Source organism: Danio aesculapii, chromosome 10 (genome assembly GCF_903798145.1).
Source record: "Danio aesculapii chromosome 10, fDanAes4.1, whole genome shotgun sequence".
NCBI lineage: Eukaryota > Metazoa > Chordata > Actinopteri > Cypriniformes > Danionidae > Danio > Danio aesculapii.
Genome location: NC_079444.1, coordinates 10,837,205 through 10,851,498, shown reverse-complemented (window position 1 = coordinate 10,851,498; position 14,294 = coordinate 10,837,205). Strand labels below are relative to the sequence as shown.

General features: G+C 33.4%; 1 protein-coding gene across 3 annotated transcripts in view; it reads left to right on the top strand.

The window, feature by feature from the left end:
* Positions 1 to 14,294, top strand: part of strbp (spermatid perinuclear RNA binding protein) — a 175,996-nt gene that overhangs the window by 94,679 nt on the left and 67,023 nt on the right. The window lies entirely within an intron of this gene.

Genomic DNA, 14,294 nt, shown 5'->3' with positions numbered 1-14,294 from the left:
TGCCGGGGTTAAACCCCTACTCTTTTTCGAAGGACATCCTCGACCACAGAGAGTCAGGACCTCGGTTTAATGTCTTATCCAAATAATGGCACTCACTTAACAGTATAGAGTCCCCATCAATATACTGGGGTGATAGGACCCACACAGACCGCAGGTTCTAACCAGGTACAGCCCTGCTTATCTTCAGTGGGTGATCATGTGAGAGTTAAACAAATTAAAATAAGAGAGTTTTTCTTTTCTTTCTGTGCAAAGCTATTTATATTTGTTAATAACATTTTAAGCAAATGTTAAAGGAAATATTTCTTAAGCAGGAATTACATGTAAGAAGAGCTTTTACAAATCAATAAAATTCAATTTAGCTTCTTCTTCTCAAGCTCCCAACTTTCCACAGTAGTATTCAAATTTGGTAAGTCTTTTCTACTTGTGTAGTTTGCTAAATAACATCTAATTTTTAATAAACCTGATTAATGTAACATAAAAATGTGAAGAAAAAAATAATTATATATTATACATTTTACGCTTACAAATGCCATTTTAAATTGTGGATTTTGTTTAGCGCAGATAAAATGAGTTTTAAATAGTTTCACCTTTTTAATTCTTATTTAAAAATCATTGTTATTTTAAATCATTTTACATCAAATTAAGGCCCCTTTTGTAAATCCCCCAAATCTTTGTAAAGCCCATTTGCTGAGACCCCCAGGTTGAGAATCTCTGCTTTATAGCCTAATAATTCACAATTCGATAAAATATAGATTAAATTATATTTGCACACTACCTGACAAAAGTCTTGTCATCGATCCCAGTTGTAAGAGCAACAATTAATACCTTAATTTTATATATATATATATATATATATATATACATACATACATACATACATACATACATACATACATACATACATACATACATACACACACGCACACACACACACGCACACACACACACGCACACACACACATACATACATATATACATATATATATATATATATATATATATATATATATATATATATATATATATATATATATATATATATATATGTATGTGTGTGTGTATATATATATGTATATATAGATATGTATATTATATTATATTATATTATATTATATTATATTATATTATATTATATTATATTATATTATATTATATTATATTATATTATATTATATTATATTAAAACCCAAACCAAATGAAATGTTTTTCAGATAATATATATATATATTTATTGGGATTTAATATATAGTTTCATTGGGTTTGTCTTTTACTAAAAAAAGTGAATGTTCTATGCTAAGGGAATGTAACAAATAGATCTTTCATAAAGAATATATTGATTGCACTTTGAGCAAAAAGTGTATGCATACATTTTTAAAGTGGTGTTCTCCAGGTCTCTGTTCTGGAACCACATGAGATTTACACACACTGGGTATCAGAGAGCTACTCAAGCACTCTGTCACAGTCTGTTTGTGCCAGTCTTACACACACGCACACACAAAACACTCACTCATCAAGAAGGCCTCCATCAGTCAACAGCTGTTTGTGGTCAGCTCAAGTTTATGTCTAAAGTCTGTAATAAGGAGCCACAGAGCTTTGCAGATCATTGCCTGACCGGAAGACAATTTTATTAGGCGCATGTAATTAATTTAAAACCGAACACTGACCTCAATATACACACAGAGATGGCACAATACGCCAGAACCCCTCGTGCAGTTATCTTATCCATCTGAGAGACACTGTAGAAGCCATCAATCCACATTACTTTACAACTGTACCACGATATTGACAAATATTTATATAAACCATGCACAATCCATATGTTCCCCCAGTTTTAATAGGCTTGTTCCCTCTGTGTGTTTTTTACTTGTCCTTCGTATTTCATTTGATTGAGATCTGCTTGTCCGAATTTGTCCCCAGTGTGCCATTTTGTTGAACCTGTGGTTTGATGTCTTTAGATTGATTATACAGGATCGTTCTCACACACATGCATGCTTTCCGAAATACCATCCAAAATGAATGTGCAAAAGATTCCTCTTTGAAATCATCACTGTTTGGTAGAATTGGTAGAAGGATCCTGATAGAATCTGCTAGGAATCCAATTAGCATATTGTTGTTTATTAATAGAGTAGTGTGGTATTATTCTGGTCCCATTTTCACCTTCTGATTAGTTCTTAATATCCTCTGAAATTGGTTCCTAATTAAAATAGTTTCATTAGCATTTTTATACTTAAAAACAAGTGAAATGACAGAATGGATATGAAAATGACTGTAAAATAATTAAATGTTTTTAGCAATAATGTATACATTTTTCTCCACAGACTAAGAAGTATGGTCTTTATCTTCTCAGTGTGCATTAGGGATGCTCATTTCAGTTAATTTTGCCAACCGACAACCACCGCTCATTAACCGAATATTAAAGTTTACTGGTCAGATTAATATTAAATTATTATTTCATTGAAAAAAAATGTATGTGTATTTTGGATTTGACACGTTAAATATTGCATTTTAACACTGATTTATTTAAACATGCGAACATATTAACAACAGAACATCTTCACGCACCTGCAGTGTTTTCAACAGCACATAAATAAAGAATAAACTAAATTAAAAGATTAAAATAAGTAGGCCTGCCCTGGATATTTTTCACTCAAATTACAAATTTAGATCACACATCGAAAACACTGACTGAATCCTTTTTAAGAACCAGCATTTTTTCCCCATCGTATGTTTTTTTTCTTCCTCCGTCAAATAAAGACAGCAGGCTACCTTAAATCGATGACTCCACGAAAATTAGGCCTATGCATTTAATTAATGATCCGCTCTAATTCTTATAAACAAGCCTCTGTCAACATTTTTAATTTAAGTTGTTAAAGATTATGTGCATTGAGCATCTGATTACTTTCTGTGCATAATAGAAGTAATCTGGTGTACTACATTGTCATGTCAACTGTTCTTTCTGTGGCATCACTTAATTGACATCATGGCTGGTGGATATTTTGCATCATGTGGAAAATAACACTTGTCAATTTCTAGCCAAAAATACAATAGAAAACATATGACACCTTGACCTTGCTCAGTAGATTTTAGTAGTTGTTATCACAGCGCTATCCATTCATCCATGCTTTAGCTTAAAATTCATCATACATTTTAGTTTGAAAGGCTGTGTTGTCAAGTAAGCACTAAAGCCCTGTTTACACTAATAAGTTTTAGTTTTAAAACTGTGTTTTAGAATGAAAGCGATCCACATCTACACTGGCATTTCACCTAGCGTTTTGAACTACTCCGCTGAAAATGCACATGACGTGACCACACACACACGCTCTGGCATGTGCTGCAGCGTATGTGTGCGTCTGAGCTCCAGGCAGTCAGCACCAGATGAGAACTATGCACGTTGGACCGTTCATCAAGAATTTACTGCTGGATCTAATCTCACTATATTTGTTAAACGTGATGTTTAATTCATCTTGTCTAGATCTAATGACATATTCCCCGACTTTGGTCTTTTGAATCTATTACTTGTTCTCAGGTAACGTGTTTTGGCTGAGCGCAAAGATAAGTTAGTATATTAATGTATATAGCCTAACCGCGGACACTGATTCTGCACATTTTACAGTTTGCTTGCCTTTATATTTATATATTATATAAACTTATTGCAAGTTATACTTTTTATAATTACAATGATTGATTATTAAAACTGATATTCAGCAAAAAAAAGTTATGTTAAAGGTTCAGTTTTGATATAAATATGCATACAAAGATGACGGTCATATAAATATGTAGCTACATGACGCCTCAACATTTTTGGTGTCTCTTAAGTTGCTAATATCTAAATAAAAATAGGCAGTTCCTTTTATCATGTTTTTATTTTATTGTTAAGCTGAAGCAGCATAGCCAGTGTGATGTGAATTAGGTTATAAAGTATATTTGAAGATTTTGAAGATTTACCAGACGTGTCCTCGGGAGTTTGTTTTCCATATCAAACTTGCGAAGTCTGAACTTAGAAGGAAAGGATGCAAGACTGAACTTTGTTTAGGCTACTTAATATTGAAGAAAAAGCCGCAATCAGAATGTCTGCAGCCCTGCTTCCGTTTTCAGAAATCTCCGTTTTCCCCCATCCACACTAAGATAAAGCAGCAGCATTTTTAGAATAAAAGCGCCCTCTTCTGTGTTTAAAAAAAGTTCAGTTTTCGGCGCTCGAATACTCCAGAGTAGTGTGGATGGAAGGTGTAACCATAGCAAAACTTAAGCGTTTTCAAACTAAAATGTATTAGTGTATTAGGCCCCTAAGAAACACTATAAATAAAATAGTGTGCTCTTGTAAGGCTCCCCAGTGCAATCACCATGTTTAAAACAATTAAAACCATTCAAACCAATTTTTGATGGATTCACTGGCTGTGTACTTTAAATAAACCAACCATTTGAATATTGCAATCATTTGTGTATTGTTTAAAAATAGTTACATTATATACATTTGTTAAGACTGAATAGAGTAATATACGTAGTTAAGTTTATTGTAATATGTATGGTTTAAAGAACGCTCGTCTTACGTTCGTCTTATGAAAAAATGTTTCATATTATAAAAAAATTATAAACGTTTGAAAAGATTTGGGGCACATTTATTGAATACATGAATAATTTGGATGGTGCATTGACTGAAAATGCGGATGGGATAATGTGACTCTTCTTTGCGATCATCAAGTAGTCATTAGCATCTCTAAATAAAATATATTAAAGGATATTTCACCCTAAATTCACCATACTCACAATTACTGTTTTTTTTTACAGACGCTAGGACACATTTCTCAATACTTAGGTCACTTTTGCAAAACTCTTCACACAGTGAGCACAACAGAGGTCTATGTGGGCTAAACTGAGGATCAATTATTAGTGTTTTGGTACAAAATGCATTCAATGACTACATCTCTCAAATTTCATCAATTCTTTTCTCACTCAGAGACAACAACTGCCAAAGATCTTTGCACGTACAGGACATTTCGCACGTGCTTACGTACTGTTTTCAGAACTGTTAACTTGTGTTCAAAACAATAACATAATGCAGAACTGAATAAGACAGCAAAATTCAACAGCAATTTTTTTATTGAAACATTTTTTTTAAATCTAAAAATGCAGTTTAACCAGCCAGATTAGTATTACTATTGTATCTGTATCAGTGGATGATGTGTATACAAATTCTTGCATTTTGTAATTACTTAATAATACTTAATAAAAAAAAAAAAGAAACAAAAAAACCCCCACATAAAATATTGAGGAATCCTGCATCATGTCTGATTCATTCCAGTAGCATATATTGCAGTTCTAAACAATATATATTGCAATTATAAACAGAGATGTGTCCATGTTTTACACGGGAAGACACTGTGTAATGCTACACACTGTTAGTGTTTTTTTAGGTCATTGCTTTGTGGGTGACAACGTGTGTTTGTCGGCTGTCAAACTTTGCTAGTGGAAGAATGAGTTTGTTTGAGACCTGAATAAAGTGTTTTGGTAGTTGTAGTGCATTTTGAATGTGAAATGAACTGCTTTGCCAAGCTGAAAGTCAGTTAGGAGAATTGTGTGAAGAGTTTTGCAAAAGTGACCTAAGAATTGTGAAATGTGGCCTAGCATCTGTAAAAAAAAAAAAAACTGTAAAAGGATATTGTTCATCCAAAACGGAAAATTCTGTCACCATTAACTCACCTTTTACTTGTTCCAAACCTGTTTTATTTAGTTTGGATGTTCAACAATAATATACTATAACGTGTAGGGTAATGTCTTAGGTTGTTGAAAACAATGAATTAAATGCTGAAAAATTATTAAGATTTTGTTTATTATTTTTTTATTTGTATTGTCAGACAGCTAATACATTTCACAAAATGTGTTAAATCAGCTGCACAAAGGGATTGGCATGCTGAAAAGCCTTAAAGTTGAAAGATATAAAGATTTGACATTTATCGTGATAATTATCGATATCGACTGATTATTGCTACTGAAAAATTAGCATGATAAGTATCGATATCGACTGATTATTGCTACTGAAAGATTATCGTGATAATTATCGATGTCAACTGATTATTGCTACAGAAAAATTACAGTGATAATTATCGATATCGGCTGATTATTGCTACAGAAAAATTATCGTGATAATTATCGATATCGACTGATTATTGCTGCAGAAAAATTATCACGAAAATTATCAATATCGACTGATTATTGCTACTGAAAAATTATCATGATAATTATCAATATTGGCTGATTATTGCTACTGAAAGATTGTCATGATAATTATCGATATCGGCTGATTATTGCTACTGAAAAATTATTGTGATAATTATCGATATCGACTGATTATGGCTACTGAAAGATTACCGTGATAATTATTGATATCGACTGATTATTGCTACTAAAAGATTATCGTGATAGTTATCGATATCGACTGATTATTGCTACTGAAAGGTTATCATGATAATTATCGATATCGACTGATTATTGCTACTAAAAGGTTATCATGATAATTATCGATATCGACTGATTATTGCTACTGAAAGATTGTCATGATAATTATCGATATCGACTGATTATTGCTACTGAAAGATTATCATGATAATTATCGATATCGACTGATTATTGCTACTGAAAGATTATCGTGATAATTATCGATATCGACTGATTATTGCTACTGAAAAATTATTGTAATAATTATCAATATCGACTGATTATTGCTACTGAAAGATTATCGTGATAATTATCGATATCGACTGATTATTGCTACTGAAAGATTGTCGTGATAATTATCGGTATCGGCTGATTATTTCTACTGAAAGATTGTCGTGATAATTATCGGTATCGGCTGATTATTGCTACTGAAAAATTATTGTAATAATTATCAATATCGACTGATTATTGCTACTGAAAGATTATCGTGATAATTATCGATATTGACTGATTATTGCTACTGAAAGGTTATCATGATAATTATCGATATCGACTGATTATTGCTACTGAAAGATTGTTGTGATAATTATCGGTATCGGCTGATTATTGCTACTGAAAAATTATTGTGATAATTTTTTGGGCCATATCGCCCAGCCTATCTGGAAGCAGATAAAAGTGGACAATCTCAATGCATTTCAGACTCCATTTACACCTCTACTGTATATACTGTAGTACTGTCTAGTACCAGACTACCATTCCAATACCAGGCATAAGCAGGGCTCTTTGTAATCCTTATTCTCATCCCACTAGTACGATATGTGATTAAGACGCAGTGCTCTCCGCTCCTCCTTAGCTATTTTACACTCTTTTACACTTCCCAGTATGTTTTACGGCCGCTCGCAGGCAGCCATTAGGAGCGCCTCATAAACCCTGCGCACTGACTATTAAATACTGGCCTGATGCCACAGAGAGGCCGCTGTCACCGCTGCTCACACACACACACTCAGATTCGCATCTTTATATCCCATCCACACACGAAGCTGAAATCAACACCCGCCCAGGCACGTTTTAATGTTCTCAAACACGTGTCGTTTGTATAGAGGTGTCAAAGTGCTCGCTCGGCATCACGTTAATTGATCAACTCCGCTAAAGGTTGCAGCCTTCAAACATCAGTCGACAAACAAGCCCGGCTGTGTAAAAATGTCACTCGGTGAATTCCAGTAGAAACAAATTAATCTTGTTTTTCTTTCCTTTTGCTGGTTAAACAACAGCTGGCCTGCAGAAGATGGATGCGTTGTGTGGGTTTTATGTCTGCGTTTTTTGCAAAAGGTCAAACTCCACCTGGGATTGATGCAGCTTTGATACGCTATTGAGCAGGCCTGCTGTCTAATGTTGGGATGGTGGAGGAATGGAAATGACACGGAATGGGGCTTGTTATGAATAGAGCTGATTAGTGCTGCATGAATAATTGAAGTGAGATCGCAATTCAGCAAAAGCTGCGATTCTCATGCACATCTCGTCAGGGAAACACGGCTCTGTGATCAGTTGTAAATCTCCTCCAAAAGTCAGAGGGCGCTCTCACATGGAAACTGTAAATACACTACAAAGAAGAGACATGGGAAATCAAACTGGTAAAGTCTAGATGGGATTCAGATGCGGATATGCACATCAATATAGCATCATTCATTCATTCATTTTATTTTCGGCTTAGTCCCATTATTATTCCGAGGTCGCCACAGCGGAATGAACCGCCAACTTATCCAGCACATGTTTTACACAGTGGATGCCCTTCCAGCTGCAACCCATCTCCGGGAAACATCCATACACACTTATTCACACTACGGACAATTTAGCCTACCCAATTCACCTTTATCACATGTGTTTGGACTGTGGGGGAAACCGGAGCACCTGGAGGAAATACACGTGAACGTGGGGAGAACATGCAAACTACTGTGCCACCGCATCACTCTATATAGCTTCATTTATAACAATAATGAATAGTTTTAATAATTATTATGGGTTGGGGTAGGAGTAGACCTTAAAAATGTATAATTTAGTGGGTATTTTAATAAAAAACATAAACAATACTCTGTACAACTGCTGTTTTTACATTACTGTGACGGTTGGTTAAGGGTTGGGGTAGGGGTAGACGATAATAAAATAGAATTAATGGTCAATTTAATAAATAATATAAATAATTCTTGTTAACCTCCGGCCGCAACCCTATCTGATGTAGCAACATCTGATTTAATCAGAGATTTTCTTACTCTGTGGTGATGAAAAACTGTAATATATACTATTGGATAAAGCGTAACTGCTAACATGGCTTCCCAATGGCACCTCAGCCAATCATATAAAGGCATTAACGTCAATGGCCAGCGTACAGTTTTATGAAAGATTCTTCTTGCATGTTGCACAAGTGAAGTGGTTTTTTTATTTTAATTAATGCTGAAATCGTGGAAATCATTCAACAAAAAGCTGTTTATAACGTGTATCAAATTTATGAACACAGTACAAGACCATTGTAAGCTAAATACAGTACATTTACTGTACATTTCTCTTTTAATGTTAACCTCAACTGTCCTCTTTAAATGAATGTAATTAGCATCCATATGCAATCTGTAGGGGGGACACAACAACATCTGTTTAGTTCCTGTTTCATTGAACACTTGACCTCTAATGTCAACAAAATATTTAAAAATCCTCTTCATCCACCTTATTTTGCAATGCAGAATCTATTTTCTTTAATTCTGTGTAAGACTTCTGATTGGTTAGCTGCTGTAGGTACATTAAAAACTAGAAGAAAAAATATTTTCATGTAAACAATTTTTTTTGGTAAAATTTTTGGGATTGAAAACACATAAATCTGAAAGCAGGATACACAGTGGATGATTTTGAAAATGCTTCCGTTTTTGTGTTCATGGAAGTGGCTGAAAGCAATTCATTACCGGTATTGTTTACCAAGAAGGTATCAAAAGTAGTCTTTCATACGTATAGAGTAATGTGTAATGTTTTTGGACGTTTTCACGGATGTTGTTTTGGAAATACTTTTCTGTTTTCGACTTTATTTTAGTTGTGTAAACGTAGCCTAAGATGCGTTTTCATCAATCCGATGACAAGTGGACAATACCAAGTACAGTTTTGAATTAAAATCTTTAGAAGATGTTGCATGTGTTCGATGGTGGGTCTATACACTGGATTAATTCCTGTTCCTTTGATTTTTTTTCAAAGACGTTTAATATAAATAAAGTAATTGCTAAAGTGTAAAGACATGCTAAAGCTGTAAAACAGAATAAAGTGTGTACTAGGAAATTAAAATAAATCAGAATTAAATGGTTATATTTTTCTAAAAAACATTTTTTTGTGTGTTTTTATATTTTGAGAAAACCATGTTATCATGCGCATGCAAATTTTTTGCAAATATCCATGTGTTTGTTTTTTTATTAACATTTTTGTGTTAAATTGTTAAATTTTACACATATTTGTCATTTTATTAATGACAAAAACACATCAGAATGACTAAAAACTAGATGCAAAATTAAAACAAAAAACAAAGGTTATACTTCTTTAAAATTAATAAACCATTAATAAAGACTTTCAGCTAAATACAGTATGAATTTGCTTCATATGAATTGTTAGTAAATTAGTATTTCAGTTTAGGTATTGTATATGATTAGGGATGCAGAATAAGAATATAACTTATCAGTACTAATAAACAGCCAATTTCTGGTTATAAGCCACTAGTTAATAGTGGGTATCGGTACTTAGTGTTACCAAAAAAAAAAAATATACATATAAAAAGTTGTTCAAACTATCAATAAAATACTTTAAACTTACTATACTATACTATGATATTCTATTTTAAACTACACTACACTGTCTTTTTGTAAACATCACTGGTTGCCCTTTCACTTTGACCATCCTTTGAATAGATTATTAATGGGTCTAATGTTAACTGTGAGTGCGTGATCATGCTTTCATTATCACACACGGTTTGTTTTTCACCTACTTATTGCTTTAACATAGCGAGATTAATTACGCATTTAAGTGGTGCTCTGAGATCTTTAGCCAGGACAGACTACTGTGCATAGTTTTAGATAGATGACAATCTTCTTTAAATGTCAATAGTTTTTGTTTTGTTTTGTTGATTAAGAAAGGTTTTGCTAAATAAAATGAGCATATATACAGCTATGTAGTGCCTGTATTGACATATTATTTAAAATTTGTGGCTAAGAAATAATTATTTATTTATTTTTGGTCTGGCCAGAGATAAGTTTGGTAAATCCATAGTGTTGAGCCCTGAAAAGCCATGTAAAATAAGAACTAATTGCAGTGCGACACTAAGAAACCATAACTCATTAGCTCATGCACATTAAGCAAGTTCATACACAACAATAAGAAAAAAAGTGAAATGAATGAGGAGGCATATGGACATCATACAAAGTCTAAATTCAAGTCATTTTATCCTGTTGGAATCAAATTTATGCATATCAAATATATTTTCCTAATAACAAAATTGTGGCTAGCGAAAATGCCGAGTGGCTAGTAATGTTGGTAATCTACTAGCCACAGTGGCTGCTAATCAAAAAAGTAAATGTCAAACCCTATATACTATGCAATATACTATGCTATAGTACACTATACTATTGTATACTATACTATAATATTATGCTATGCTATATTATATTATACTATACTATACTATACTATTATACTATGCTATACTATACTATATTATACTATACTATACTATACTATACTATTATACTATGCTATACTATACTATATTATACTATACTGTACTATACTATACTATTATGCTACGTTATACTATACTATTATACTATGCTATACTATACTATATTATACTATACTATTCTATACTATACTCTTATACTATGCTATACTATACTATATTATACTATACTGTACTATACTATACTATACTATTATACTATACTATTATGCTATACTATACTATACTATACTATACTATACTATACTATACTATACTATACTATTATACTATACTATACTATACTATACTATATTATACTATACTGTACTATACTATGCTATGCTATGCTATACTATACTATACTATACTATACTATACTATACTATACTATACTATACTATACTATACTATACTATACTATACTATACTATACTATATCCACTGCTGCAGCACATCTTTAGTTTGTACTCCGCCAGTTGAAAATCAGCACCCTGAATACTAATGAAGCCAGTGAGGATTTATTTGGTGGTTAGATCTGTAGTGGGGAATGTTAGATGAGGGTTTGACTGAAGGTGAGAGAGAGTGTTTGATGGAGGACTGCAGGACTGTGGACTTCATGTCTGATTAGAAGAGGCCGTTGGGTGACTGTCACTGAGCTCAAATTGATTTGGGCCCGGGAGGAGGGCGATACACAACACACTGACACGGGTTATTACAGCACGTCCGTATCTGATGGCCTGTTCTCCGCCGGTCAGTGTCACACGCATGCATGAAGCTCTTTCTGTGTGCAGATGTTTGTCTTGCTTTCAGAGCAAGCAGAGGTGAGCTTGATTGATTAAAGTTTAATCGGTTGCTGAATGCTTCGCTCTAACTCTCCACGTCTGTCTCTCTCTTGCACACACACAAGCACGCACACACTTTACTTTAGAAGATAAATTGAATAAGTCAGCCAAGGTGATCTTCAGACATTGTTAACATAGCAGAGTGTGTTTGTTTGTGCGTACCTGCTGTTTGGCTGTTTTTTCTACCATATCTTTCTTTGTTTGGTGAGAAAAAAAGAGAAAGAATGTTAAAAGAATCTAATAAAGAGTAGGTATGGGACGATAACCGGTTTCAAGGGTTACCATGGTTTGTAAAAGTCAAGGTTTTAAAACCGCTAAAATTTTCTGTTACACCATTCCTGCAGTATATGTATTATAAGTATTTTTTGTAGTTGTTTTTAACGTGTTTTTTTATGACTATTTCATTTAGTTTTTTAGGGTGTTTTCACACCTGCCTTATTTAGTTTGGTTGAATCGCACTAGAGTTTGTTTTCCTTCTTGGTATGGTTCGTTTGGGCAGGCGTGAATTTAGCAATTGCACTCGTGCTCGCTTTCAAACAAACCCTGGAGCAGTTTATTTGTGGTGAGAACATGATCTAGAACAGACCCAAATGCAAAAAGTACTATGCCTTTTTGGATAATCCAGTCGCCGTAGGCCAGTGCGCTGTGCATTATGGCATGCGGAGGAAAATATTTTTTGACAGCACTTTACCAACAATTTTAAACAGAGAGCGAGAGAGAGGGAAAAACATTACCTGATGGATCATTGGTAATATTTCCGGAAGGTGACCATGTCACAGTTTAGCTAAATTAATTCACGCCTCCTCATGAAGTGACTTGCAATGCAATATCTCCTTTTGCAATGCATTAAAACATCGTTTTCCAGCCGCAGCCGTGCTTCATTCTCGAAATGTATAGTTTGTCTAAAGAGATGTATACAAAATATAGTGTACTATGACCAGGGATACAATCATTCAGTGCAGTCGTTCCTCCATAGTAAAAAACGTCATGACACCTGTGGTGTCCCCCCTGACAATTGGGTTGTTGCTAGATCGGATATGGATGCGGACGGAAGTTAACGAGAATTATTTATATTATTTATTAAATTTCCCATTGATTGTATTTTATTAACGTCTACCCCCACCCCAACCCTAAACCCAACTGTCACAGTACTTTAAAAATATGAATTATTGTTATACATTTATACATTATACATGTCATAAAAAATGCTGCTATATAAATGTGAATGTCGCATATCCGATCTAGACTTTACCAGGTCCACCTAGGACCCTGGGTGATCCTATTGGTTCACTGGAGTTGTAACAGGTATATATAAATATAGCACCTGCTTAAAAAAATATATTAAAAATAAGAATATATATATATATATATATATATATATATATATATATATATATATATATATATATATATATATATATATATATATATATATATATATATATATATATATATATAAATAAATGCAGCAAAATCTCATTTAAAATTCATGTAATTTAAATGAGCAGTATAATGGCATAAAACTATTTTAAATTATGTATTTTGTATACTAATGTACAAATAAAGGCATGTGTTTTGGCATGGAGATTTTCTCATTCGTGCTTTTACTTTAGTGCTACTACTTCTTATGTAAATATATAATGTTACATATAAATACATAAAACCATCAAAAAGACATAATTAAATGTTTACAAATATTTCAATTATTTTAACTATGCATGTCTTTAACTTGTAGTTAACGATAATAATGTTTCTAATATGATAAGTCTTGTTAAATTCTCGACTGAGAATAGACTATAAAAAGCACTTTTTGATCAGGCATTCAACGCAGACGATCCATTGGGGTCCTAAGTGGACTCAATTGCAGGGAGGACTCTGTTTCTCATGACACCGGTTTGTTTACTTGCGGGAGTTCCACTGGCATTTTCCCACACGTTTATTCTGACCAATCAAAAAACAGTTTAGAAAAAAATACATCTTCAATAATATCTGGCCAATGAGTGATGTGGATTTTGTCACATGACTGCATTTTGGTTCTTTTCAACTGGTTCAGACCAAAGCAATCAGTGTGGTGTGAAAAGGACCCAAAAACGGCAGAAAAATACAATAATGTATCATTTGTTGCACTTGGTCAGGACCAAATGAACCGAACTTCAGATGTGAAAGCACCCTAAGTGTATCCCCCAGAATCTCCAGCAGAAAAGGACCCTCCACATCAAAAGCTACTGGTCAGCCCATGATTCATCAAACATCTGAAAAACAAATCGCTTATAAACCAACAT